Source organism: Pinus tabuliformis, chromosome 4_1 (assembly GCF_031772625.1).
Source record: "Pinus tabuliformis cultivar Carrire ecotype Pingquan chromosome 4_1, CPIR1, whole genome shotgun sequence".
In the NCBI taxonomy this organism is placed as follows: Eukaryota; Viridiplantae; Streptophyta; class Pinopsida; order Pinales; family Pinaceae; genus Pinus; species Pinus tabuliformis.
Window position 1 is genome coordinate 348,733,785 of NC_142303.1, and position 26,151 is coordinate 348,759,935.

At 34.2% G+C, this 26,151-nt stretch overlaps 1 pseudogene; it reads right to left on the reverse strand.

Moving 5' to 3' along the window:
* Positions 1-2,868: 2,868 nt before the first annotated feature.
* LOC149175709 (rust resistance kinase Lr10 pseudogene) lies at positions 2,869-25,564 on the reverse strand (annotated as a pseudogene).
* Between the last annotated feature and the right edge of the window lie 587 nt (positions 25,565-26,151).

Genomic DNA, 26,151 nt, shown 5'->3' on the forward strand with positions numbered 1-26,151 from the left:
TTTAATATGCAGGAGAGCAAAGTAGCAATCACTCCCACAGTGATGGGATTAAAACTCAGCAAAGAGGATAGCAGCAAGGATTTTGATCCTAGTTTGTACAAGAGCATAGTTGGCAGCCTAATGTATTTGACTGCAACTAGGTCGAACATAATGTATGTTGTTAGTTTAATTTCTAGATTCATGGAGAGGCCAAAAGAAGCACATTGGCAGGCAGCAAAAAGGATTCTGAGGTATGTCAAATGTACTAAAAGGTTTGGCGTTTTATATACTGTCTCAGAATGTTCATATTTAATTGGATACATTGATAGTGATTGGGCTGAAAGTGTAGATGATGGGAAAATCACATCCGGTTATGTTTTTCACATGGGTTTAGGAGCCATTTCACGGGCTTCTAAAAAATAGCTTATTGTAGCATTGTTTACAGTGGAAGCAAAATATGTGGCAGCTACAGTAGCAGCATTTCAAGCAATTTGGATGAGAAGAATGTTAAGGAGTTTATGCGAAGAGCAAACAAAAGGAACTGTGATTTTTTGTGACAATAGCTCAACTATTGCATTATCCAAGAATTTTGTGTTTCATAAGAGAACGAAACACATTGACACAAAGTTTCACTACATCAGGGAATTGGCGAACAATGGAGAAATCGTTTTAAAACACTGTAGAACTCAGGAGCAAGTTGCAGACATTCTGACCAAACCATTTGGCCAGAAAAGTTTTGAGTTTTTGAGGAAATGTCTGGGTATGACTGATAACCCAGCAGTTGAAATTAAAGGGGAGTGTTGAAATGCTAGTTCCAACTAGAGCGCTTGCAGGAATCCACCATCAAACAGCGACTGCGATCAGTTTATTTATTTTCACACGATGCGATCTAATCGCAAATCGCAAATCGCATCCCTGCCTATTGTTTCTATCAGGTTCTCTTGATTTCTTCCAATTGCGATGTTGCGATGCGATCTAATCGCAAATTGCAAATCGCACCCATATGTTAACGCTCTGCCCTGTGTTTTATGCCGATTGAAATTCCGCGTTGCGATCTGATCGCTATCACAGATCGCACCATCTTCAAACTGATGTCAGCCGTCCGATTGAAACCAAATTTGATGTACAGGCTTGCAGGAAATTACGTGACGTGAAGTAAAAGTTTTGTTTGACTGCCAGTTTGCCAGTGAAGTAATTAATGGAATTTACAACAGTTGGTAGAATGTAGGTAAATGTTTTAGTTTTAATGTTTTTTATTTTACGAGAGTATGGCAACAAGAAAAAGTAATGTCATTTTGGTTTTAGTTATGTTGTTCATTGAATATGTAATGAATGAGAAGAAAGCAGTGTGCATATGAAATATTACACAACAGTGTAAATGTAATTTTTTTCTTCTTAGTAATGCACAACAGTGCAGAGAAGGTTTTTGTTGTTGAAATGAAATATGCAGCAGTGTGAATGAAACAAGAAGATTTTTTATCACAGCAGTAAATGTATTGAAAATTTTACACGCAACAATGTAATTTGTGCAAGCTGAGACAGAGAAATTTTCTAGAGAGAGAGAGTAATTTTTTTTGTGGAATTGAAGCGTTCCTGGTGTAATCCCTCTGTTAGAGGAAGAATATTTTGTAACAACAGTATTTTAATGAATACAAAGTCTTTTTTATGTGTGGAAAACTCTGTTCTTCAGCAAACAGTTTTAGTTTCCTCTGTGATAAAATAGAGCATTGTTCTGTTCTGTTAAAGTTATTTTGTTTTGGAATTAAACAGAAAATTCCCAACAATTGATTTGCAAAAGACGATCAAATATGGAAAGCTACGATATAAATTCAACTGAAGAAGAATTTACACTGGAATAGAGCATAGGATTTTTAGGCGTAGCCAAGGAATTGAAGGGTAACGGACGATTGAGAACGTCCTTTCCATTTCCTTCTAACATTTGGACAACCCTCGTCATACAAGGACGATCTCTGGAGTTGTACTGAATGCACCAAAATCCAACTTTTGCAAGTCTTCTTGCCTTCTCCTCATCTGCAACTTCTATTTCCCCACCTCTCAATCCCATCCCCAACTCGCCGCTCTCAATCAGCTTGAAGGCCCACTCGGGGAAGTATAATTGACTGGACCGGTTTACCTGGACATCGATATTCTTTCTGCCGCCAACAATCTCTAGCAACAACATTCCGAAACTATAGACATCTGATTTATCAGTAACAAGACCCATATCTCTCGACCACACCTCTGGCGCAACATATTGGGGCATCCCTCTCGGCACCGTGATCGAAATATGATCTTCTCCCTTCCCACACAGTTTTAGGGGTGAAGTCGACATCGAGCAATACATTTTGAGGTTTGATTTCAAAGTGTATGATGCGTTTTTTACAATCGTGATGTAAATAAGCAATTCCATGAGCCACACCCAAAGCAATTGAATACAATTGCTCCCACCTTAAAATTTCCCCATTCTCTCTTTTGGAAAATATAAACTTCTCTAGAGATCCATTGACCATGTATTCATAGACCAGCGCACTTGTACGGCTTTCGAAGCAGTATCCAACAGCCGAACCAAATTGATGTGATGGACCCATCCAATTGTGGTGACTTCATTCATGAATTCTATTTGGTTGTGCCTATTACTATCAAGAAGCTTGACCGCCATTAAAGCGTCATTCCAAAGCTTTCCCTTGTACACCACCCAATAACCTCCTTCTCCCAACTTTTATGCAAAATTGTTCATGATCTTCTTAAGGTCTAAGAGTGAATATCTGGTTGGAATTGGCGCTTCATAAGCATAATCCTGTAGGAATTTCTCTACCTTTGTAGAAGAGCTATCAGGAGGTTGTCTTCTCTTCTTGGCATAAGACGTTAAGAACAACGATAATATTGCTGTCAGCCCAACTCCTCCGAAGATTCAACCTGCAGTGGAATGTAGAGATTGGTATGAATGTGACGTTTTTCCATTAACCCCAATGAGTGTTGAAATATAATTTCAACTGCTGTGCGACTGTTGTACAGCGACGGCAAAACCACCATGGATTTCCCTGCACCACCATTTATCGCTGAGTGGTATTTTCCGAGGGGGCTCCGATCACATTTGCTGATCGACACATGGCCGCAACACTATTTCAAAACCACCCATTCCCAGGGCGGTAAATTTCGATTAAAAGGGCCTCCCGGGGAATTAATGACAGCCGTTCAATCAATGAGGAGCAGATCAATGGTTGAATCTCAGTGTGCACTTTATTGCGTGACGTGAAGTTTTCTTGTTGACCGCCAGTTTTTGCCAGCAAAGAAATAAATGAAATTTAATGTGAATGGTATTCGATTGGTAAAGTTTTTAATTTTAATAGTTTTTTATTCACGGATACGTTGACTATGTAATGTTTTTTTAAGTTGTTCTGGAGTATTGTATGTAGTTGCATATGTAATGAAAAGCTCGCGACAGCGAATGAAAAAAAGGGGATTTTTTTTACAGCAGGTTGAGCACATGGAAAACGCAATAGCGTAAAGGGAATGTAAGTTAATTTTTGTTGGTTGAATGTAATGCAATGAAAAGAGAATACTAAGCAACGTGAGAATGAATGAAGAAAATCTTTTTACACATAGTAGTGTGTTGATTTATAGCAGAGACAGAGTATTTCTTTTAGTAATGCATAGCAGTGCAAAGTAAGGGAACAGAGCAGTGTATTCTCCAGTGATTGTTGTAATCCCTCTGTTGGAGGAAGAAATTTGTATCAGATAGTTTATTAATGAATACAAGCTTTTATGTGTGTTGCTGAAACCTCTGTCCTCTAGAAACAATTTTATTTTGGCTTCCCTGTGTTAAGATTCTGGTGAAAACAGAGCATTTTCTTCGTTCAGTCTTTCGTTTGAAATTACCAGAAATTTTCAACATGGTATCAGAGCTTTTCTAGGCTCTTTGAAGGTGTCAAAGAAGCTGAAGGAAAGTTCCTTTTGTTGCAGCAGCTTCTCCAACAGAGTGAAGACTCAGTCAAAATTCAAGGTATTTCTCAAGCTTGTTTTTGTGTTATTGTTGAAAACAGTTAGTTATTTTTAAATACATAGTAAAGTATTTTGAAGAAGTGCAAGAATGGATGGCTCCAGCACCAGCACTAGCATGGGTATTTTTAATACTCAGCTCCCATAATTTAATGGGAAAAGCTATGACTATTGGGCAATAACTTTGAGAGCCCTGTTTGCTTCTCAAGATTTATGGGAATTAGTTGAAGATGGTTTTGAAGAACCAACAGATGAAAATGAGTTTAATAGGTTAACCCAGGCAGGGAAAGATCTATTGAAGAGCAATAAGAAGAAGGATTCCAAGGCCATCATATTTTTGTATCAAGCAGTGCATGAGAGTGTGTTTCCAAGGATAGCAGTAGCCAAGACATCCAAAGAAGCATGGAAAACTCTCAAGGCAGCCTATCAAGGCATGGAGAAAGTGAAGACATCAAAACTACAGTTGCTGAGAAGAGATTTTGAGAACCTGTGCATGAAGGAGTCAGATAATATTGAATCATTCTTCACACATGTGATTGGTCTGGTTACACAGATAAGGTCTCATGGAGAAACTCTTGAAGAAAGGAGGATTATGGAGAAACTATTGAGAGTCCTACCCTCAAAGTTTGATGTGATTTTCACCACCATAGAAGAGACAAAGGATCTCACAAATTTCTGAGTTGATGAACTACATGCATCACCGATAACACATGAGTAGAAATTGAGTAGGAATGAAAACTCATCTCTAGAGCATGCCTTCAAGACCCAGATGTCCTTTGGAAGAGGAAGAAGTCAAGGCAAAGGAAACAAGAGAGGAAGAGGCAGAAGCCAAAACAGAGGTGGAAGAAACAGTCTAGCAAATGCTCAAGGAAGAGGCAGCAATCCAAATCAGAATCAAGGCCAAGGCAGCAGCCAACAAAGTGGGCAATATCATGCTCAAGGAAAAAGGTATGAAAAATCCAATGTCCAATGTTATTATTGTAAAAAATATGGGCATTATGCAAATGAATGTAGGAAGAAGCAGCATGATATGAGTAGTAGATCTAGTGAAAAATTCACTAGAGAAAATATCAGCCAAAACAAATTGTTTTTAGCCTGTAATATTGCTGAAGGAAAGACTGAAGATGTATGGCTTCTAGACTCCGGTTGCAGCAACCATATGATAGGAAAAATAGCCCTGTTTTCTATGTTAGATCAGAATGTGAAGTCACAAGTCACACTAGGGACTGATAATAAAGTTTCTGTTATGGGAAAAGGAGAGGTAAAAGTTTTAACAAAGAAAGGAGAAAGGAAAACCATAGCAGATGTTTATTATGTTCCTGGAATGAAATGTAACCTCTTAAGTATTGGACAACTTTTTCAAAAGGGTTACAATGTTTTCTTTGTGAATGATGTATGCACCATCATGGATAGAGCACCCAGCAAACAATGTATTGCTGAACTGAAGATGACGAGGAATAGGATGTTCTCTCTCAGAATGAAGGCAGATTTAAAAAATAAAGAAGTAATTGCAGCAGTGACTCAAGAGGCTTTGCAAAGCGAACCAATAGATGAAAATTGGTTGTGGCACTTGAGATTTGGACATTTCAACTTTGGAGGTCTTAATTTGTTGAGTAGAAAAGGAATGGTAAGAGGATTACCATTGATAGAGAAACCAGACAGCCTTTGTGAAGGTTGCATCTTGGGGAAACAACACAGAGAAAGTTTTCCATCACAGAAAGACATAAGGGCAAAAACACCCTTAGAGATTGTCCACTCAGATTTATGTGGACCGATGCAAACTCCATCACTTGCAGGCAGCCACTACATATTAACATTCATTGATGATTTTACAAGAAAAACTTGGGTTTATTTCCTGAAGAACAAAAGTGAAGTGTTTGAAAGATTTTGCAATTTCAAAGCACTTGTAGAAAAACAAATCGGGCTGCATATCAAAGTTTTGAGGACTCATAGAGGAGGTGAATATATCGCCAAGGAATTTCTACGTTTTTGTAAAGAAAATGGAATTCATAAGACATTTACCGCTAGGTACACCCCGCAGCAAAATGGAGTTGTTGAAAGGAAGAATAGGACAATCATGGATATGGCGAGGGGTATGTTAAAGGCAAAGCATTTACCAAATTATTATTGGGCTGAAGCTGTACATTGTGCAGCGTACATTTTGAATAGATGCCCTACAAAAGCAGTCATGAACAAAGTTCTGGAAGAAGCATGGAGTGGGAGAAAGCAAGGAGTCACCCACATGAAAGTTTTTGGATGTGTGGACTATGCACACATTCCAGATCAGCTAGGGAAGAAGTTGGACAACAAAGGGGAGAAATGAATTTTCATTGGATACAGTGAGGAATCCAAAGCTTACAGGTTGTCTAACCCATCCACCAAGAATTTTTTTGTGAGCAAAGATGTTCAGTTCATTGAGGAGGAAGCTTGGGATGGAAGCATAGAGAAAACATTCAATGTTAAAAATTGTTTGTCTCATGATGAAAATGATGAGGAGATGGCTGAAATACATCCCCAAACAGTAGCACCAACACAAGGACAGCAAGGGACACCCTTGAGGAGAAATGAAAGTGCTTCTCCAAGCACACCACAAGGAGGAAATTCAAGTGCTTCTTCAAGCACTTGTACGCCAAATGAAAGAGGTAAAAAGTTCAGAAATTTAAGTGATATTTATGAGCAAGAGGCAGCAAATGAAGGTATGAATTCTTTGTTTGCTTTATATTGTCATGTTGATGACCCTGTTGATTTCGAAGAAGCAATTAAGGATAGGAAATGGATAGAAGCTATGGATGAGGAGATCAATTCCATAGAAAGAAACAAGACATGGGATTTAGTTGAACTACCAAAAGGAAAAGAAGTCATTGGAGTTAAATGGGTTTACAAGACCAAGAATAATGTTGAAGGCAAAATAGAAAGACACAAAGCAAGACTGGTTGTCAAAGGATACAAGCAGCAATATGGGAGAGACTATGAGGAAACTTTCGCACCGGTTGCCAGAATGGAAACTGTGAGAGTAGTGCTATCCATATCGGTACAAAACAAGTGGAAAGTTTATCAAATGGATGTGAAGTCAGCATTCCTAAATGGAGTGTTAAAGGAAGATGTCTACATTGAACAACCTCCAGGCTATAAAAATAAAGGCCAAGAACACAAAGTGTGCAGATTGAAGAAAGCTCTTTATGGGCTGAAGCAAGCACCATGAGAATGGTACAGTAGGATAGGTTCTTATCTACTGGAAAATGGATTTGAGAAGTGTGAAGGATAACCCACCCTCTACATCGAAGAAAAGGATGGTAAATTACTAATTGTTGTGTTGTATGTTGATGATGTTATTTTCACAGGCAATGATGTTCATCTTATTGAAAATTTCAAAACAGTCATGAAAGAAGAATTTGAAATGACTGACATGGGTTTGCTGAGATACTTCCTAGGAATAGAAGTAGAACAAAATGAAAATGGGATTTTTATCTCACAGGCGAAATATGTTAAGTATGTGGTGGAAAGATTTAACATGCAGGACAGCAAGGCAGCAATTACTCCCACAGTGATGGGATTAAAACTCAACAAAGAGGACAACAACAAGGATTTTGATCCTAGTTCGTACAAAAGCATAGTTGGCAGCCTCATGTATTTGACTGAAACTAGGCCGGATATAATCCATGCTGTTAGTTTAATTTCCAGATTCATGGAATGGCCAAAAGAAGCACATTGACATGCAACAAAAAGGATTTTGAGGTATGTTAAAGATACTAAAAGGTTTGGCATTTTATATACTACTTCAGAATGTTCAGATTTAATTGGATACACTGATAGTGATTGGGCTGGAAGTGTAGATGATCAGAAAAGTACATATGGTTATGTTTTTCACATGGGTTCAGCAGCCATTTCATGGGCTTCTAAAAAAACAGCCTATTGTAGCGTTGTCTACAACAGAAGCAGAATATGTGGCAGCTACAGCAGCAACATGTCAAGCAGTTTGGACAAGAAGGATGTTGAGGAACTTATGCCAAGAGCAAGTAAAAGCAACGGTGATTTTTTGTGACAATAGCTCAGCTATTACATTATCCAAGAATGCAGTGTTTCATAAGAGAACGAAACACATTTACACAAAGTTTCATTACATCAGGGAATTGGTAAACAATGGAGAAATTGTTTTAGAGCATTGCAGGACTCAGGACTAGGTTGCAGACATTCTGACCAAGCCACTGGGACATAAAAGTTTTGAATTTTTAAGGAAATGTCTGAGTATGACTGATAACCCTGCAGTTGAAATTAAAGGGGAGTGTTGAAATATAATTTCAACTGTCATGGGACTGTTGTACAGCGACGGCAAAACCACAATGGATTTCCCCGCACCACCATTTCACGCTGAGTGGTATTTTTTGAGGGGGCTCCGATCACATTTGCTGATTGACACATGACCGCAACAATATTTCAAAACCACCCATTCCCCGGCGGGTAAGGTTCGATTAAAAGGGCCTCCCGGGGAATTAATGACAATCGTTTGATCAATGAGGAGCAGATCAACGGTTGAAGCTCAGCCTGCACTTTATTGCATGACATGAAGTTTTCTTGTTGACCGCCAGTTTTTGTCAGCAATGAAATAAATGAAAGTTAATGCGAATGGTATTCGATTGGTAAAGTTTTTAATTTTAATAGTTTTTTATTCACGGATATGTTGACTATGTAATGTTTTTTTTAAGTTGTTCTGGAGTATTGTATGTAGTTGCATATGTAATGAAAAGCTCGCGGTAGCGAATGAAAAAAAGGGGATTTTTTTTACAGCAGGTTGAGCACATGGAAAACGCAGCAGCGTAAAGGGAATGTAAGTTAATTTTTGTTGGTTGAATGTAATGCAATGAAAAGAGAATACTTAGCAGTGTGAGAGCGAATGAAGAAAATCTTTTTACACACAGTAGTGTGTTGATTTTTATAGCAAAGACAGAGTATTTCTTTTAGTAATGCACAACAGTGCAAAGTAAGGGAACAGAGCAGTGTATTCTCTAGTGATTGTTGTAATCCCTCTGTTGGAGGAGGAAATTTGTATAAGGTAGTTTATTAATGAATACAAGTTTTTATGTGTGTTGCTGAAACCTCTCTCCTCTGGAAACAATTTTATTTTGGCTTCCCTGTGTTAAGATTCTTATGAAAACAGAACATTTTCTCCGTTCAGTTTTTCGTTTGAAATTACTAGAAATTTCCAACAATGAGAATAGTGGAAACAAGGTACAAGTTCACAGTGGTTTTCAATCGAAAGAAATAATAGTTACCTATTACAATGGCCGGTTTGGTTTTCCTACCTGCAATGCGGCCATGACAAATACTATGAGCAAAAGCAATGATCCATAGTTTTTGCAAAATGAATGAATATTTTACAATATTGTGAAACACATCGACATATATCCGTGTTCCAAAGCGATGAATGGATTGAGCATTTAACACAGCATTGAAAAGCTCTGGTTGCGAGTTGCCATGGGGACAAGGGAAAAGAAATATTGAACTTGGTTCTAAATTGTTAGAACCACAACTCTCGTGACTATCCAAACCGCAGTTATCAATTTTGAATTCGATTTGTTATGGAAAAAAGATCGACATTTAAATTGATATGTTGTTCTTGTATCTAATGTTGTATAATTCTTTTCAAACAAAATCATGAATACACAAAATTATATCCTTTTTTAAAAAGCTGAGAAACCTGAACCTCAAATGAAATTTACCTGTTATTCCATGCCAAACCACTAATTCTCCCCATCTTAACAAAGGAAGGGGGAAATAATTTTTTAATAAAGTATTTAATTTGTTACAAATGAGAAGATGTTTCAATAGTGATGAAATGAAGAGGGCAAGATTTTTTTATTAAAATATTTACATTGATACAGATCAGAAAGTGTAATTTCAATAGTGATGAAATGAAGAGGGAAAGAATTTTTTATTAAAATATTTACATTGTTACAGATCAAAAGATGTAATTTCAATAGTCATGAAATAGTGTGTATTAATAGGTGGGATTAAAGCAGCCTGGTTAGCGGGTGCACTACAGACTTTGTGAACCCAAACACAGCTTTATCCACATCCCTAATCATCCCAATTTATCAAAACCAAGACATTTTTAATAACAACGGGAAAATAATTCCCGTGAATTATAGTTGAAAATAAATCTTTAGTGGAAGGTAAATTATTCAAGCAAGGCATATGGAATTGGGAAACCTTGTTAACAAAAAGATATAATACGAAAACATGGAAGGAAAGGCAAAAAGGATCAGTGGTTTATGCGAACGAGTTCATAGATCACGTGCTTCCATTAGCTGTGCGGCATCGGCTATCATTCTGACACTGACAAATGAGCGAAGTGCAAATAAAGTTGGATGGCTGCTACACTGATTTACCCGTACCGAATCGAATTTAGACTTATTTAGCCCTATTCTTTAATTTTGTAATTCCGTAGTTTAGATTCTTTCGTTCAATTTTTAATTTTTAAATTCTTTAGTTAAAATTGACCAAATCTATAGAGGACCAGAACTTCTATAGCTCTTCGCATCCTCATATCATGAAATGGACAAGGACAGACGACGGAGAGAGAAGTGTATAAATATTAGGCGTTGGCAGGACACCAACAGACTACGAATTAAGGGCTAGCGGAACCCTCCCTGAAAAAGCCATCCGCAGATTGTTTCCAGTTCAGTTTGGAGAGGAAGAAAGATGGGCTATATACTGTAGTTAAATTTAATAGGTATTTTGTTTTTTTTTACCATTCCACTTAAACGCAGGGTTATTCATCATTTTGATTTAAAAGAAAACCACTCAACCTGAAATAACTAACTAGGATTCTATAAAAAGAAGACTTTCACTCCAGCCAAATTATTAGTTTTAAAAACTATTATTAATTTAAAAAAACTTGACATTTACTTTATTTTTAAATTAATAAATAATAAAAATTTTACACATTATGTAATTACCGTTAACCTAAATAAAACATTTTTTATATAAAGATTTTTAATTCTGATAACAGTATTGTGTGCCTCTTGGTAAAAAGTTAACAATTTAAATTTAATTTTGATTTCATCATGTGATGCTAATTTTCTGGAATTTTTTTATATACTTTCATCTTTTGAAATATAAAAAGAAATTGAAACCCTTCATTTTAATATTTTTTAAATTCTATATAGCAACATTAAGTTTTATGAAGTTTACTAATACCTTTGATATTATATAATAATAAGAAAGAGAAATCATGTGGAGTAATTTAAAAAAAATCTGCAAACAAAATTTATTCGGCGGATACGAATACATGTTAAATCTTTAACATATTGTTACCCATCATAACCTCATAACATCTTAGATATACTCGCAGTTCCCTGTAGTTTGCCGAAATTTAAAATAAAACATACCATGGCCGTGGCATTTGTCAGTTCGGGGTCCATCCTTGCAATAGCAAAGGAACGAAGGAGTCTCTGTTGCAACCAAAGTGTTGTAACCGCATATTCCATCACTTGCTTCGCATGACCTACAACTCTTGTCATCTTTGGGAATTGAAGCTGCTTGTATTAGTGCGCCCATAAACTACTTCTTGTTCCACAGAACACCTTGAAGTCAAATTTCCCTCCTCGTACAAAGAGTAATAGATTGTAGCATTACATTTCGGGAGATGTAGTTGATCCTGTTCCTTACATTTGTAGATATATAGAGTCAGGTTCTCAACAACCTTTAATTTGAAGTCTGTGTCTGCAAATTCTGAAGACTGTATAATATTATTAATGCTATGATTCTTCAAAAATTGACAACCCTAACCTCTGGTAATAACTAATGTATTGCGAGTGATGTGTGCTTATAATTGTTGGGAATTTCTGATAATTCCAAACAAAAATATGAACAGAGAGTAATATTCTGTTTTTGTCACAGGATCAAAAATTTGTTTCCAGAGCCAAGAGTTTTAACAACACACAAAAAAACTTTGTATTTATTAATAGACTGCCTGCTACAAAAAAAAAGGTCTTCCTCTTCCAGAGGGATTACAACAGGAACGCTTCAGTTCCACACAAAAAAAAATTACTCTGTCTTCTTGCAAACTTTCCTCTGTCTCAGCTGAAAATTTTTACATTGTTGTGTGTAAAAATTTCTTACATTTACTGCTGTAAAGAAAAATTCCTTACATATGCCCTACTACGTTCTTCACATTACATTTCAACCAACAAAATAACATTCCAATCTCGCTACTACGCATTCCCTTTCAACAAAAAAAAACTTGATATATTTACGCTGCTGCGTATTGCATATTCCCCTTCGTTTTTCAACGAACAACCATTTACATTTACACTGTTGTGTATATTTCACATGCACACTACTGCGTGCTTCTGTTGCATTTCATTGCAACAACAACCAAAAACAACATATGATATTACATATTACTCGAGCCATACTCCCGTAAAATAAAATAAAATAAAAATTAAAATTAAAGGTTTTACCTACGTTTACCAAACCACGGTAAATGTTCATTTATTACTTCACTGAAACGCTGACCATCAATGAAAAAAAACTTTCACTTCACGTTAAGCAATTTATGGTTTTATGGTGCACGACAGTGCATTGACCATTGATTTCATCAGACGGTCGACAAACCATATCGCATAGCCTTTTCTGCTGAAGTTTATGCTCCAGGAAAAAAGTTGTTTTCCAAAACTGTTGATTCACGTGTCAAATGGTGTACATTATCGTTGCCCCTCTGAGAAATACCACCGTCTCATGAAAAGCAGTGCGATGGAAGACTGACGGTTTTCTGGAAACAATACGCTGCAGTTGGAAATTAATATTTCAACACTCCCCTTTAATTTCAACTGTTGGGTTATGAGTGATACCCAAACATTTTCTCAAAAACTCAAAATTTTTCTACCCCAATGGTTTGGTCAGAATCTCTGCAACCTGCGCCTGAGTTCTGCAGTGTTGTAAAACAATTTCTCCATTATTTACCAATTCCTTGATGTAATGAAACTTTGTGTCAATGTGTTTCGTTCTCTTATGAAACACAGAATTCTTGGATAATGCAATAGCTGAGCTATTGTCACAAAAAATCACAGTTCCTTTTGTTTGCTCTTGGCATAAGCTCTTTAACGTCATTCTCATCCGAATTGCTTGACATGCTGCTGATGTAGCTGCCACATATTCTTCCTCTGCTGTAGACAATGCTACTATAGGTTGTTTTTTAGAAGCCCATGAAATGGCCCCTGAAACATGATCTTCATCATAGAATGACTGTTAATATAGTTCAACAAGGATTTCATAAGGACCCGTTCACTAATAGCTTCAGTGATAATGATAAAAAAATTACAGGCTCCCCCTAATTGTATGCATTGTCTCCTTTTGGCAGAGTTTTCAAAAAAAAGCTTAGATTGGCTGGAGAGCTCAAGGGACTTTCGAACTATATTTCCTTCCTTCTCCATACTTGTGTAACTTTTTTCTTTTGCATGGTTCTAGCTTGTGTAAGAGCCCATGTTAAGTTACAATCACGTGCCATATGACCAATGTTATGACACTTGAAGCATTCTACATTGTTCATGAATAAGATTTCATGATTTCTTCCTGTAAAATTGTTTCTTGGAGGTTGTTGGAGACTATAACATATATCTATATGAGATGCTTTACAGTCTTTTGCCATATGACCAAAGTTTGAACAAGAATAACAATAACCAAAAAATGAACTTTGGTACCTAGGAGATGGAGGTTTCCTTGATGTACTTTTGAAGCCTTTCTGCCTTGAGATACTTTGATGATAACCATTGCCTCTTGCCTCTTTGACATTATGTACATTTCTTTTTAGCGTTGGTTTTCTACTTGGAGCAAGATTTCTTCTTGAAATAAGATTTTTTCTATTGTAGCCTTGATTTTTATCCTTCCCTTTGCTGGAACTAGGAGCATCACAATTTCTTTCTGGCTTCTTCACATCTCTTTTGCTTAAAGCATTTTCATTATTGTTTGAGGGTTCACCTGCATACCCGAGTCCTGATTTATCAGATGGACATCTGTGATAGCTGAGCATGTCATCCAAGGCTTAAGAGCTCTTCATGATTTTGTTCATCCCTTCAACCTTTTTTCTTAGGAGGGCAATCTCTTCTTCCAATCTTTCACACTCATTATTCTTCTTTGCAAGTTGTTCCTCAATTTCTTCCTTGCTACGAGTAGCTTCAGTTGCTACTATTTTAAGGGAGATGATATCTGACTTCATTTTGAAAATCTCTTCATTCTTTGCTTGACTGCTCTCCATTCTCTTCTCAGCGCCTTGTCCCTATTTCCTGGCTTCTTGTAATTCAGACTTAAGGGAGGAGACCTCTACCTTGTACTGACCAATCTCTTCTTCAAATTTGTTCACGCACTTGTGCCTTTGTTCAAGTTGACTTGATAAGGTATTTTCCTGCTTCTTTTCTTTATTCAATTGATTTGTCATGGATATGACTTCTTCATGATGCTTCCTTTTTCTTTGATGAAATTCCTTCTTAAGCTTGGCAAGCTCTTCATCCCTTTCTTGTACTTGAAGCTTGATGAGGTCAAATTTCTTCCTTGTTTGATCTTGGTTACCAACTGGAGCTATCTTCTTAAGTGCCTCATTTTCCTTTTTCAAATTGTTAATCTCTTCCATGGCAGTCATAAGTTGAGCGAGGAGTTCTTCTACAAAGTCCTTTTCATTCTTTTCATCTTCTAGGTCTGCTTTAGCGTTGATGTCATCATTCTCATTTTCAGCTTCTATGATGGGTTCAGGATCTCCTTTTTGATTGATGGTCATGGTCAGTGCTCCTTTTGAGTGAAGATCATGAAGTTTGTCCCATATATCCTTTGCTGATGAATGTTTTCCTAGATTTTCAAGATGGTCTTTGCTACTTTTGCATTGTACTTCTTGGATTCTCTATCCATCCTACTATCATCAATCACTGATTCCCAAATTTCAATCCCTTGAGACTGTAAGAAAGTCCTCATTCTTACTTCCCATATATTAAAGTTCCTATTGAACCTTGGAGCCTCATCAAATTGATTGTCTTCTATTTTAGTAGTAGAGAGAGACACATCCTTAGGATGATTGGAGACTTTCTTCCTTGACCTCGCCATTTGTATTATAAATGTCGACCTTCAAGCTGTTAATCTTTGAATGAAGGAACCGGGCTCCAACCATTCTTGCACTCTTAACTGTGCTTCAAAATACTTGACTATGTATTTAAAATAGCTCACTGTCTTCAACAGTGACACAAAAACTAGCTTGAGAAATACCTTGGATTTTTTGACTGAGTCTTCACTCTGCTGGAGAAGCTGCTGCAACAAAAATCTTTCCTTCAGCTTCTTTGACACCTTCAAAGAGCCTAGACAAGCTCTGATACCATGTTGGGAATATCTAATAATTCGAAACAAAAACATGAACAGAGAGTAATACTCTGTTTTTACCACAGGATCAAAAATTTGTTTCCAGAGCATAGAGTTTTAACAACACACACAAAAAAACTTTGTATTCATTAATAGACTACATGTTACAAAAAAATGGTCTTCCTCTTCCAGAGGGATTACAAAAGGAACGCTTCAGTTCCACACAAAAAAAATATTATTCTGTCTCCTTGCAAACTTTACTTTGTCTCAGCTGAAAATTTTACGCTGCTCTGTGTAAAAATTTCTTACATTTACTGCTGTAAATAAAAATTCCTTACATATGCCTTGCTGCGTTCTTCACATTACATTTCAACCAACAAAATAACATTCCAATCTCGTTACTGTGCATTCCCTTTCAACAAAAATAAAAAGCTTGATATATTTACGTTGTTGCGTATTGCATATTCCCCTTCGTTTTTCAACGAACAACCATTTACATTTACATTGCTGTGTATATTTCACATGCGCACTACTACGTGCTTCCCTCGCATTTCATTGCAACAACAACAAAAAACAACATATGATATTACATATTACTCGAGCCATACTCCCGTAAAATAAAAAAAATTAAAAAAAAAAACATTAAAATTAAAGGTTTTACCTACGTTTACCAAACCATAGTAAATGTTCATTTATTACTTCACTGAAACGTTAACTGTCAATGAAAAAAACTTTCACTTCACGTTAAGCAATTTATGGTTCTATGGTGCACGACAGTACATCGACCGATTTCATCGGACGGTCAACAAACCATATCGCGCAGCGTTTTCTGCTGAAGTTTATGCTCTGGGAAAAAAATTGTTTTCCAAAACTGTTAAGCAATTTATGGTTCTATGGTGCACGACAGTACATCGACCGATTTCATCGGACGGTCAACAAACCATATCGCGCAGCGTTTTCTGCTGAAGTTTATGCTCTGGGAAAAAATTTGTTTTCCAAAACTGTTGATCCACGTGTCAAATGGTGTACAATATCGTTGCCTCTCCGAGAAATACCACCGTCTCATGAAAAACAGTACGATGGAACACTGGGGATTTTCTAGAAACAATACGCTGTAGTTGGAAATTAATATTTCAACAGTAATAAAAATGGATATTTTATAATTTATATTAAAAGAACCGACATCTGGCCTAATATCTTCTAAAAGAGAGCTTGAGGATTTGAGATTTTTTTAGTATACAAGTTCAATGGAAATTGGCAATCGAGAACCTTACCGTACAGAAAATTTGTTTCTATTCCACGGAAATATTTTCCAAAATACCCTTAAGATCCAAATATATTTGCATTCCAGTTTTAATTATTTGTCACTTTAAAATGACGGAAATGAAGATGAGCCATATAGTGTTCCCTATAACAACCCCATTTCTTCAGTCCCAAACATTAAATTCATAACACCTTAACTAAACTAGCGGTTCCAAGTGGTTTCGCTGGAATTTAAGATAAAGCATACCATGGCTGGAGTATTTGTCACTACGGGGTCCATCGTTGCAATAGCAAAGGAACGGAGGAGTCTCAGTTGTAACCGAAGTGTTGTAACCGCATATTCCATGAATTGCTTCACATGAGCTACAGCTCTTATCATCTTTGGGAACTGAAGTTGCTTGTATTAATGCCCCATACAGTGGTGGTTGTTCCACAGAACACCTGGAAGTCAAACGGGAATGGTAGTTGATCCTGTTCCTTACATTTGTAGACGTATAGAGTCAGGTTCAAGAAAGTCTATTAAACTGAACGAATCAAGTCAATACTTTAAATTAGTTTTTAGTATAAATGTCAAATAATTTAATTTAGTTTCATCCCTTCCCCCTTTTCCCGTGAACAGCATGGTCAAGTATATGGATTCACGGTAAACAGCATCCCCAAGTATATGGATTTCGTTTGCTTGTGATGACCGAACCATAGATCAATATATGATGCCGTAGAAGAGGGCAAAGAAATGCCATCACCCCGCGGGGCAGATTCCGAAATTCATAGCACCAAGAAAATTGTTATTTGATAATACTTGCGATGTCGTTAACAGTAATTTCCGAGAACGTGACAACTTCGTGATAATGGAATCAATCAATATATAGCCAATATAGACTTCAACTCAGAGACATTTCTCAATGGCCCACCTGTAGATCAATATATGAGGCCGTAGAAGAGGGCACACAAATGCCATGATCACACCGCGGGACAGATTCCGAAATTCATAGCACCAAGAAAATTGTTATTGATAATAGTTGTGAGGTGGGTAACAGCAATTTCCGAGAATGTGACAATTTCGTGATCATGGAATCAATATATAGCCAATATCGACTTCAACTCATAGACATGAATGGGAGTATTTCAGGGAATCTCATCCACGCAGATGTGTATAACACCATTGAAGTGTAAATATCGGTAGAGCTTGATAGCACGATGTATATGACTATTGGGAGCGTAGAATTAAGCAGAATAGGAAAAAGTCTAAGGCAACACGTAAGAAGCACGTTTCTTCAAGCAAATATCAAGATTTTGGAAACTAATTGCATGGATTTAGAAAGAATCAAGCAAATATCAAAATTTTCGAAACTAGTTGCATGGATGTAGAAAGAATCAGCAAGATTAGGCAAAAAGAAATGTGATTTTAAAAATGGTGTGGATTAGGTACAAAGAAATGATATTTTAAGGGTTAATATTAGTAGGTGGGCTAATTTTCAATGATTAAAAAAAAACACTCCAATTTCTATTTTTTTCAAATGATTCACTTAAATTCTATATTACACCATTATTTTACTTAAGAATGGCCAAAATATTATATCTGTTAATATAAAATCACTAGAAATCTAAATATTTCTACAAAAATATCACCAAAATTTTTACAATTTGCATATTACTTACTAGTATGATGCGGAAGGTTTCTAAATTTTAAGATAAACTTCCATCCCCTGGATTTTGTTAAAACACTAGAAAAGCTTCCCAGTTCATGTTTATAGATGAAAAATATAGCAAAGTGGGGTGTAGTTTAGTTATATAAATTAAACTAGAGAAAAAGAAAATTATTCTTATTTATAGATGAAAAATCTAGAATTTGAGATAGTAATTTAGTTATATAAATCAAATTATTTGTAAATCAAAATATCTAAATAGACATTAATTTATAATAGAGATCAAAACAATTATTATCAATTATTATCAATTCAATAACAATTATTTTATTATACAGTCTCATATTGTCAAAATTTGAAAGGAAATAAATCATAAAAATTATCTGAATTATAACTTTTTAATAAATTATTATCATTATTATTAATTCTTAACCACCGAAATCCACTTCTTTGCCAATAGGATTTTTTACCTTACTATAGGTCATACCATGGCTTATCAATAGCACATACTCCGAAAAACTAGAAAGTTTAATTTTAATTTTAATTTTAAAAGATTTTTTAATTAGATTGCAAAGCAAATAGGGCATAATTATTTGTAACATAAATTTTCACTCTCTATCTTGACTACCACTATTGGGTGAATATTCCTTAGATGTTAGATCCCTACAATCCATCTACTAATTATCGATAATTAAATTAAGATTATGAAAGCCTTTTCCCAAAATAGATTTGGCTATCCATGCAATCATGGTCAACCATTGACGAACGTCACATTAAGACAGGGTTTGTCCCAGTATGAAAATTAACCATGGTCAACCATGGAAACCATGTTTATTTTAGGTTTCATATTCATACAGTTTAATATTTATTCCCTTTGGTTTAATATTATTCCCTTCAATTTTTAATACAAATAATATCAATAATCCCTTGGTTTTGGAATATTAATATGAAGGCTCTATATTAATTATCCCCTGGGTATAATATATATTAATATAAAATAATATATTGATATTTAAATTAATATTTATTAATACAATATTTTCTTAATAGTATATTAATATTTAATATTAGGGTTTATAATATAGTTTTTATAATTACGACTTTTAATATTGGGTTTGATATTATGGTTTGTAATATAGCATATATAAAAATCAACTATGATAAAACATGGTGATCCATGGTCAACCATGGTTCAATGTCGCATTGTGACAAATATTGTTTCAATATGAAAATCAACCATAACCAACCATTGTCCAATGTCACATTGACCCAACGGTTGTCTCAATATAAAAATCAATCATGGTCAATCAAAGTCCAATGTAGCATTGAAACAAAGATTGTGTCAATACAAAAATCAACTTCGGTCAACCACATTTATTTTAGGGTTTATAATATTTATCTTAGGGTTTATATACCTTGGGTTTATAATATTTATCCCTTGGATTTAATATTATTCCCTTGGGTTTTTAGTATTAATCCATTGAGTTCATTATTCCTTGGGTTTATATTTATATTATGGTTTATATGTCTTGGGCTTATAATATTAACCCCTTGGATTTAATATTATTCCTTTGGATTTATAATACTTTGGAGTTTTTTAATTAGTCCCTTGGGTTTACAATATCAATCCTTTGGGTTTATCAATCTAAGCGATCATATTCCTGGGGTATAATATTATTCATAAGGTTCGTAATATTAATCCTAAAGCTTAATATAAATCCATTGGGTTTATAATCATGGTTAGCCATATGCAACCATGGTCCAATGTCACATTGTGACAAAGATTGTCTCAATATGAAAATCAACCATGGTCAATTGCCGCATTGTGGCAAACATTGTCTCAATATGAAAATCAACCATGGTAAAACATGGCCAACAATATTTATTTTAGGCTTTATAATATTTATCTTAGGGTTTATATATCTTGGGTTTATAATATTTATCCCTTGGGTTTAATATTATTCCCTTGGCTTTTTAATATTAATCCCTAGTGTTTATTATTCCCTTGGGTTTATTAATCTAAGCATTCGTATTCCTAGGGTATAATATTTTTCATAGGGTCTATAATATTAATCTTTGGTCATAATATAAATCCATTGGGTTTATATTCATGGCCAATCATGGTCCAAGATCACATTGTGACAAAGATTTTCTCAATATGAAAATCAACCATGGTCCAGTGTCGCATTGTTACGAAGATTGTTTCCATATGAAAATCAATCATGATCAACCATGGTCATCGATGGTCCAATGTCACAGTGTGACAAAAATTGTCTCAATATGATCACCCATCGTCTACCATTATTGTTTTAGGGTTTATAATATTTATCTTAAGCCTTATATACTTTGAGTTTATATTATTGATTTTTTGGATTGAATATTATTTCCTTCGGTTTATAATCTCTTCGATTTTTAGTATAAATCTTTTGGATTTATTATTTTAAATTAATAATTTTAAAAAAAATATTATTATTAATTGAATGCATTTATTAAATATAAATATATTAATAAAATGCTATTTTATTCTTAATTATTTTTTATTATAAAAATGAATTATTTATATTTTGTACTTATATGAATAATTTATATAAATAAATTAGATGAATTAATTTGTTATTAATAACATACTTATTATAAATATAATATTTATAATATAACATTAATTATATTATTTTTTAATTATTTATATTATTATTAATAATATTAACGTTTATTATTAATATAATTATTAACAATTTTTATTATTAAATAATTATTAATAATGATTATTGAAATATTTTTTTATAAATAATTAAAGTAATAATTATCAAAAATATATTTTTAATATTTTTATTTAATATTACTATTTAAAAATATTTAATGATAATTTTATTTGTATTTATTAAAATATGTGTTAGTATTAATATTTTTGATAATAATTATGTTAATAGCATTAATATTCATTAGTAAGATAATTATTATTTTTTAATAAAAGTTTTTCGGTAGAAATTACATAAGAGAAATTATTGGTATATGAGTTTGGAACCAATAAGTGTGGTTCATCATCAAGACCAGATGAAGAGGCATATTATGGCAAGGCTTAAATAGAAAGCAATGTAGAGACCATAATTTCAAGTAATGACTATTTTTGGAAAATAATATTTAAATTATGATATTATTTTTTTTAAAACAAATGTTATTAAGTAACGACTATATTAAAAGGCTAATTTTCGAAAAATAATACTTAAATTTTGATATTAGTTTATTAATTTATTAAAAACAAATATTATTAAATAACATTTATATTAAACCACTAATTTTTGAAAAATAATATTTAAATTAATTTATTAAAATAAAATATTATTAAAAATTTCAGAAAATCAAAGTCAAACTCCAAACAAGGAAGGAAGTCAAAAATTATAAAAAAGAGTAAGGCCCCTAATTGAGACAAATCATTAAAAAAAAGATAATGGAAATAAAATAAATTGAAATAAAAATAATATATATTCATATTCAAAGAAAAATAATCAATAAATAAAACAAGGTTAACAATAAAATACGGGGCTGAGGCCTACTAAACAAATAACAAAAATACTAAAAGGAGTTAAGAACAAATAAGACGATAAAATATTTAAGAAAACATGAAGGATCAAGAATATAAACTCTAACGAAGAGAAAGCACATATCTTTAAGTGTTTTGATTAATAATGGTAATAGTAGACACGAATGTACTAAGGCTTTCCTCAGTGTTGAAAAAGGTCCTACTGCTAAGAATGATACCAAGGGTCCATTTTATTGTGCTTATTTTCCTTTTATCCAAGGGACCACTCACAAGATTGCGAAGGTCCTAAGGAAGCATAAGGTGGCTTCAACCTTTAGGCCTTTAAATACTATTTGGATCTCCCTTAGATTTGTAAAATACCTGGTGGACCCCAATAATATGAAGGGTGTTTATGTTATCCCATGCTCTTGTGGGACTCCCTACATTGGTGAGATTAGTCGCTCGATTAATTAAAGGATTCGTGAGCATGCCACTGACATCAAGCATGGTAGGACCCACTCCTCTTCTTTGGCAGAGCATAGAGATAAATTGCTATGGTTAGTCATTTCCATCATCATAAATTGAAAGTGGTCCTAGAAATCGAAAAATGACTAAATAATTTGAATAGAGACAATGGTTGGATTATTAGTAGAAGTTGGGTACCTTTCATATCCTCCTAGGTTTTTAGGTTTCTATTTTACATTTATTTTGTTTGTTTATTTATATGTGTAAGTATTGATGTCATTTTTATAGTATTTATTGTTGGTTTATTCTTCATTATAGTTTATATTTTTGATCCTTCGGATTTTTTTAAGTATTGTATCATTCTATTTGTTCTCTACACCTTTTAGTATTCTTGTTATTTGTTTAATGGGCCTCAACATCGTATTTTATTGTTGACCATGTTTTATTTGTTGATTATTTTTCTTTGAATTATATATATATATATATATATATATATATATATATATATATATATATATATATATATATCTTATTTTTATTTTTTTATATATATTTTTGTGACTTCTGTATATTTTTGTTTTATTTTATTTATTTTGCATTAATTATTTTTATTTTATTTTATTTTATTACTATATTTTTTTTAACTGATCTTCTCTCCTTTTTATAAATTTTGACTTCCTTCTTTGTTTGGAGTTTGATTTTGATTGTTTATTATTGTTACTTGAAATTATAGTCTCTACATAGCTCTCTATTTAAGCCTTTGCTATGGTATGCCTCTCCTCCTTTATGTGATTTCTACCAAAAAAAAAATTCTTCATTCATTTTGGGTAACGGAAATCAGAAATTATTATTTATTTTACTAATTTTAATAGTATTAATATTTATTACTAAGATAATTATTATTCATATTATTAAATTTTAATAATATTATTATTGATTTCTAATATTTCATAATATTCATATTAATTTTTAATATGATATAGGTTTATAGGTTTTTTTACATTTTTCCTAGTTAATTTTAATGAAAATCCAACAAAGCTTTTTTAAAAACTTGAATTTAAATTGTTTAATCTGCATAATTAAAATTCCCATTTAATGTTGAATCATTTTTTTTTTTACGTGTCGTTCACCGATACCCATGGTCACTAGGTGACCTCCCGATTGGGGAGGCACTGATTTAACCCATTGAACTAATTCTTGGGGCTTGTTGATAAATCTATTTATATATTCAAAAATATATTTTAAACAACAAAAAATCTTGATACCAGATTTTATTGAATTCTGGTGATTTTAGTAAATTCTAATTATAAAAATTATCTCTATAAATTAAGCTATAAAAATATTTTTATTAATATGATTAAGCTAATTATATAAAACTTAAATAACTCATGCAATATTATTTTGCTCAACCCAACCTTCGCCGAATTTATTCCCTCCGTCATGTGGTAAATTCCTCTGCTACACATCTGTGCAGTAACGGTTTATGTGGGATGTATGACACTCAAATCCCAAGAATAGGCGTGCCAAGCTTTTGAATACGTGTGTGCGAGTTTTTGACGAAGAAGCAACTACCGACAACAAAATAAAAACTACAAAAAGGATTATTCGATATCAATCCAGTGTACATAATGTTATCTTATTAGTCTGAAATATTTTGAAAATTCCATGGATATGTTTTCATGCATGTAAGTGAAGTGAATTGTTTTTTTGGAAATTTGATGATATAATTGAAGTGAGATGTTTAATTTTTATAGTATTTTAAAATTTATAATTCAAATTCGTAAACCTGCATATTTGAAATAAGTTTACTTTTAAGTGTAATGGAATTGATTTTCATAACAGTCTGATAATTTAATTAATTTTAATTAAAATATAAGTAAATCAACTAAAGTACAGCGTAAATCCACCAAAGAGTTTTAATTCATCCACTACTCTACAATTATTCCAGGCATAGTTGATCTATATGAGATTGCAATATTGAAATAGCTCGCTCTAGAGGCTTTCAGCCAAGCGAGAATACTCGCTGCATGTTCTGGAAAACAAATAATGGCTCGGGGCCTGTCATTGGATTTAATCATGTTCTTCAGATTCCTCCATAGTTTTCATCGAATCATTCTCACAAATTATGGCACGGAGTCCCGCGTTCGATTCGCAATGCGAAGACACTTTGCATAAGACGGTTCAAGATGGAAAGCTAGGATATATATTCAACTGAAAGAGAACTTACCGTGGAAGAGAGAAGAGGATTTTCAGGCGTAGCCAAGGAATTGAAAGGTAAAGGAGGATGGAGAGCGTCCTCTCCATTTCCTTGTAACATTTGGACAACCCTCGTCATACAAGGACGATCTCTGGAGTTGTATTGAATGCACCACAATCCAACTTTTGCGAGTTTCCTCGCCTTCTCCTCATCTGCAGCTTCTTTTTCCCCACCTCTCAATCTCATCCCCAGCTCGCCGCTATCAATCAGCGTGAAGGCCCACTCAGGGAAGTATAACTGACTGGACCGGTTTACCTGGACATCGATATTCTTTCTGCCCCCAACAATCTCTAGCAACAACATTCTGAAACTATAAACATCTGATTTACCAGTAACAGGGAACATATCTCTCGACCACACCTCTGGCGCAACATATCCCGGCATCCCTCTGGGCACCGTGATCGAAATATGGTCGTCTCCCTTGCCACAAAGTTTTGCAAGACCAAAATCAACAACTTTAGGGGTGAAGTCGGCATCCATCAATATATTTTGAGGTTTGATGTCGAAGTGTATGATGTGTTTTTCGCAATCTTGGTGTAAATATGCAATTCCACGAGCCACACCCAAAGCAATTGAATGCAATTGCTCCCACCTTAAAATTTGCCCATTCTCTCTTCTGGCAAATATAAACTTCTCTAGAGATCCATTGACCATGTATTCATAGACCAGTGCACTTGTACGGCTTTCGAAGCAATATCCCAACAGTCGAACCAAATTGATGTGATGGACCTGTCCAATTGTGGTGACTTCATTCATGAATTGGGTTTGGCTGTGCCTATGGCTATCAAGAAGCTTAACAGCCATTAAAGCACTGTTCCAAAGCTTTCCCTTGTACACGACCCCATAACCTCCTTCTCCCAACTTTTCCGCAAAATTGTTCGTGATCTTCTTAAGGAGTGAATATCTGGTTGGCATTGGCGCTTCATAAGCATAATCCTGTAGGAATTTCTCAACCTTTGTAGTAGAGCTATCGAGAGGATGGCTTCTCTTCTTGGCATAAGATGTTAAGAACAACGATACTATTGCTGTCAGCCCAACTCCACCAAAGATGCAACCTGTAGTAGAATGGAGAGATTGGTATGAATTTGACCCCATGAGAATAGTGGAAATTAACAAGATACAACTTAAGTTTGATTTTCAATTTGAAGAAATCATAGTTTTAAGAGTGGAAAATAAGCATAGCTAATCCAATGAAGCAACCTGCGGTGAAAAGAAGATATTGATCTATCAATGCTATTATCGGCAAATGCCCAAGAGAATAACAGAAACCAATTCTCGGTAGTGATAAAGCGGAGAAACAGAAGAGGAATAAATAATAAATTTACCTATTATTTTAATGGCTTTGTTTCGAGGACCATTACTGGAAGGATTCATATCTACTTTGTTTCGAGGACCATAACTAGAAGTCTTCATATCTGCATCTAATAAGATTGCTTCCAGTTCACATGTACATCTACTGATATTAATGTTGAAATCTTTAAAATGACGGGAATGAAGATGAGCCCTATAACACCTTAAATTCATAATACTTTAAATAAACTAGCGGTTTTAAGTGGTTTTGCGGAAATTTAAGATAAAGCATACCATGGCCAGGTTGTCAGTACTAGGTCCATCGTTGCAATAGCAAACGAACGGAGGAGGCACAGTTGAAACCGAAGTGTTGTAACCGCATATTCCATGAC